The sequence below is a fragment of the Rattus norvegicus genome, chromosome 5 (assembly GCF_021556685.1).
Source record: "Rattus norvegicus strain SHRSP/BbbUtx chromosome 5, alternate assembly SHRSP_T2T, whole genome shotgun sequence".
In the NCBI taxonomy this organism is placed as follows: Eukaryota; Metazoa; Chordata; class Mammalia; order Rodentia; family Muridae; genus Rattus; species Rattus norvegicus.
In genome coordinates this window covers 71642268-71647040 of record NC_141538.1, presented here as the reverse complement: position 1 = coordinate 71647040, position 4773 = coordinate 71642268, and the positions used below count along the sequence as shown (strand labels likewise).

General features: G+C 45.4%; 1 pseudogene; it reads left to right on the top strand.

Annotated features, from left to right (window-relative positions):
- Positions 1-858: 858 nt before the first annotated feature.
- Positions 859-2689, top strand: LOC148005784 (igE-binding protein-like; annotated as a pseudogene).
- Positions 2690-4773: the final 2084 nt, after the last annotated feature.

Sequence of the window (4773 nt, the reverse complement as noted above, 5' to 3'; positions counted from 1 at the left end):
TTAAAAGTTATAAATGAATAAATACGTTTAATCTTTATGATTTTTATTATTCTAGGCATGTTGTGCCACAGAAAAATCATTCAATGTAAAAAGGAAACAAAATACAGATTGTTTACCTTATATGATTGTATTTAGTTCTTAAATAATCAGCAGTTCTATCTGTCCCACCTCCTCAATGAGAAATACGGTTTGAAATGAATCAATGCCTTACCACAAATCATCCAGTTTTTCATTCGAACCAGTATTTAACCATAAAGCTGTCTTTGCCCAAAGTTCATTCTTACCCAAGAAGAATCTCAATTTTGGAATTTCAGAAACAAGACGAAGTTTTAAATTAAAGTAAAAGTTTGCATAAAGCCCAAAGAAGAAGATTGACCTGGTGGTATAATCTTTCAAGCCTGGCTACTTGGAGTCTGAGGCAAGAAGACTGCAGGTTAAAGGCTAGCCTGGATTAACGAGGGTTTTTTTTAGGCTAGCTTTAGAAACTAAATGAGACTATGTGGAAAGCCGCAATAACATTCGCCACCACAAGATGGCGCTGGCTTCCACTGCACCCCACGTGGAAAGCCAGGATAGCATTTGTCATTACAAGATGGCGCTGGCTTCTGCCGTGCCAGCCCGACTTCCTTTCAGGAAGCTAGCTGTGTACGCATGTTCAAGAGTGTGTTCGTGCCAGGTCTTTGCCCACTCCGGGGCATGCCTATGAGATCATGGGTAAGCGACCAATCAGGTATGGATGTGCCGCGCTAGGGTGTATATAAGCCGCGCCATTCTGGGGCTCGGGGTCTCCTCTTTAAGATGCAATAAACGCTTTGCTACAGAAGGATCCGTGTGTCCACGCGTGTTCTTGCTGGCGAGATGATAGCGCGGGACATCTGGTGCCAAAACCCGGGAGAAACGCCACACCATCGCGAGGCGCCAAGGGGACCCTCCGTTCGTGGAGAGGATCCAAAAGCTGCAGGACGCGGGTAAGCTCTGAGAGACATGTTTGGTCTTGATCTCTCTCACTTCTCTCCCCCATTAGAAGATGCGGCGGAGGCTTTTGTTATCGTTTTAGCAGCCCTCATTCTTTCTCTTTTGGTCTTTGATTTTGCGGCTGCCGCTAGGCACAGTCAGAAGTCGTGCCTAGGAGATGGAAAATGCCGTCCAACAGTGATAGCGGGACAGGTTGTGCTAGGGGAGTTACGGGACAGCCTGTCAGAAACAGAGCAGGATGAAAGATTAAAGAGCTCAAATAGAAAAGGTGCACATAAGAAAACAGGCCCTTCCAAGGACTTTAGATCCAAGGAAGCGAGAGATAGGGGAAAGAATTCCCCGGGAGAGAAACAGGGAAAGGAGGAGAAAGCACCGAAAAGGAAAAGCCTTTATCCGGTAAAGGAGTTAGAGGCTTTGGAATTTGATAGTTCAGAAACAGACGAGCTTAGCCCCTCTGAGGAAGAGGATTTAGAAGATGAGGCAGCTTGCTATGAAGAAGGATACCACCCAAATGAATGACGAGCTAACAGCTTGGGTAAAAAACAGAAGAAAGTAGGAGGTGGAAACCATGCGGTTTCCGGGCCTATAAGCCCCAGCGCCCCTCCATCTTATATGGAGAGATGTCACTCAGATTCCTTCCTCACTAAAGAGGAACAGAAAAAGATACAGCAGGCATTTCCGGTGTTTGAGGCTGCTGATGGAGGCCGTGTTCAAATTAAGGAACTTGCCGAGTTGGTCCGTAACTACGGAGTTAGTGCCAATTTTACTATTGCTCAAGTCGAGAGGCTTGCCACTCTGGCCATGACTCCAGGAGACTGGCAGACAACAGTGAAGGCTGCGCTCTCTAATATGGGACAATATATGGAATGGAAAGCCTTGTGGTATGACGCCTCTCAGGCACAGGCCAAAGTCAATGCCATTGCTGAAGGCGATCAGAGAGATTGGACACTTGATCTGCTAACAGGACAAGGGCAGTATGCCAATAATCAAACAAATTATAACTGGGGAGCATAGGCTCAAATCTCTGCTGCTGCCGTTAAGGCGTGGAAGGCACTTTCCAAGAAGGGAGAGTCTGGGGGACACTTAACAAGAATTATACAAGGCCCCCAGGAGCCATTCTCAGACTTCGTGGCTAGGATGACAGAGGCAGCAGGCAGGATCTTTGGAGACCCTAAACAGGCAATGCCTTTAGTGGAACAGTTGGTCTATGAGCAAGCCACACAGGAATGCAGAGCAGCTATTACACGTAGGAAGAGCAAATGGTTACAGGAATGGCTGAGAGTTTGCTGAGAACTTGGAGGCTCGTTTACTAATGCCGGCCTCGTGGCTGCTATCCTACAGGGCCAAAAGTGCTCAGGTACAGGTGATTGCAGGGTCTGCTATAACTGTGGCAAACCAGGACATCTGAAAAAGGAGTGTCAGGCCCTCACAAAGAGGAGAGCACCAGGACTGTGTACTAAGTGTGGGAAAGGCTATCATTGGGCTAGTGAGTGTCGCTCAGTTAAAGATATCAGAGGCAAGCTGGCTTATTCAGCCCAGACCTCCCCAGGCAGAAGGGGGTGAAAACACTCCAAAAAACGGGTATCTGGGCCCCAAGTCTCAGGGCCCCAAAACATATGGGACTCCAGCTCACCATAAACGGACACCACGGTTCACAGAGCTACAAAAGGCTCAACCAGAGTGGACCTCCGTTCCACCACCCAATTCATGCTAATGCCACTGATGGGTGTGCAACCTGTCCCCACTGACTACAAAGGCCCCTTACCCGTGGGAAGTGTCAGCCTTATTTTGGGTCGATCCTCCTTAACCTTAAAGGGACTTATTGTTCGCCCTGGAATAATAGATCAAGATTACACGGGAGAACTTCACGTTCTCTGCTCTTGCCCTCAAGGTGTTTTTTCCATCTCCTCAGGTGACAGGATTGCTCAGTTGATTATCCTTCCAAGCTTACATGATCATTTTCCTTCTTCCGGGGTCCCTAGAGGCACCGCGAAGTTTGGCTCTTCCGGGACTGATTCTGCTTATTTAATGATGGACCTTAATTCCAGACCCTCTTTAGAGTTGAATATAGAAGGGAAAACTTTTACGGGGATTCTAGATACAGGGGCTGATAAGAGCATTATCTCCTCTAGTTGGTGGCCTAAGGCATGGCCTGTCACTCAATCATCCCATTCCTTACAAGGACTAGGGTATGAGGCCAGCCCCACTATCAGCTCACGCTCCTTGATCTGGCATGCTCCAGAAGGCCAATCAGGAAGGTTCATTCCTTATGTCCTCCCTCTTCCTGTTAACCTTTGGGGGAGGGATATCTTACAGGGTCTAGGACTGACATTGACCAACAAGTACTCTCGACAAGCTGTCGAGATTATGAAGAGAATGGGTTACAAGGAAGGGAAGGGATTAGGAAAAAAGGAACAAGGAAAATTAGAACCGGTCCCACAAGAAGGTAATGTAGGAAGACAGGGCCTGGGTTTTTCCTAGGGGCCATTGAGGGTTCTATGCCCATACCCTGGCTCACGGAGGAAGCTACATGGTTCCTCAATGGCCTCTATCCTCTGAAAAATTAGAAGCTGCCACTAAGTTGGTTAATGAACAATTACAGCTTGGTCATTTAGAACCCTCCATTTCACCATGGAATACTCCTATTTTTGTGATAAAGAAAAAATCAGGAAAGTGGAGACTTCTCCATGATTTGAGAGCCATTAATGCACAGATGTGTTTATTTGGCTCGATCCAACGAGGCCTACCCTTGCTCTCCACCTTACCTAAACAATAGAAGATAATAATTATAGATATTAAGGATTGTTTCTTTTCCATCCCCTTGTGTCCACAAGACAGACAGAGGTTTACATTTACTATACCAGCTGTTAATCATCTTGAACCTGATAAGAGATTTCAGTGGAAGGTCCTGCCTCAAGGCATGGCCAATAGCCCCACTATGTGCCAACTATATGTGCAACTAGCCCTTGAACCTATAAGGAAGCGATTTCCATCTTTGCTTTTGATTCATTACATGGATGATATTCTTATGTGTCATAGAGATTTAACAACGTTACAGACCTCATATCCCATCTTAATCAAAACATTGGGACAATGGGGACTACAAGTCGCTACAAAAAAGGTTCAAATTGCAGAAATTGGCTTATTTCTGGGATCAGTCATTTATCCTGAAAAAATAGTTCCTCAGAAATTAGAGATTCACAGAGATCATTTACATACCTTAAATGATTTCCAAAAATTATTGGGAGATATAAATTGGCTGAGACCATTTTTAAAGATTTCCTCTGCTGAGTTGAAACCTTTATTTGATATTTTAGAAGGGGACTCTCATATCTCCTCTCCAAGAGCATTGACGCCAGCCGCAAACCAGGCCTTACAAGTTGTAGAAAGTGCCTTACAGGATGCTCAATTACAGCGCATTGATGAAACCAAGCCTTTTGATTTATGTGTTTTCAAAACTATGCAATTACCAACAGCTGTCTTGTGGCAGGATGGGCCTTTATTATGGATCCATCCCAATACATCTCCTGCTAAGATTATTGACTGGTATCCCGATGCGGTTGCTCAGCTTGCACTCTGCGGGTTGAAGGCAGCTATTACTCATTTTGGGAAAGAACCCAAAATTTTGATAGTACCATACACAGCCATTCAGGTTCAAACATTAGCTGCTACCTCAAATTCTTGGACAGTGTTAGTTACTTCCTTTGCTGGACAGATTGATAATAATTATCCAAAACACCCGATCCTACAATTTGCTTTAAGCCAAGCCATTGTGTTCCCAGACATAATGTCTCAGGA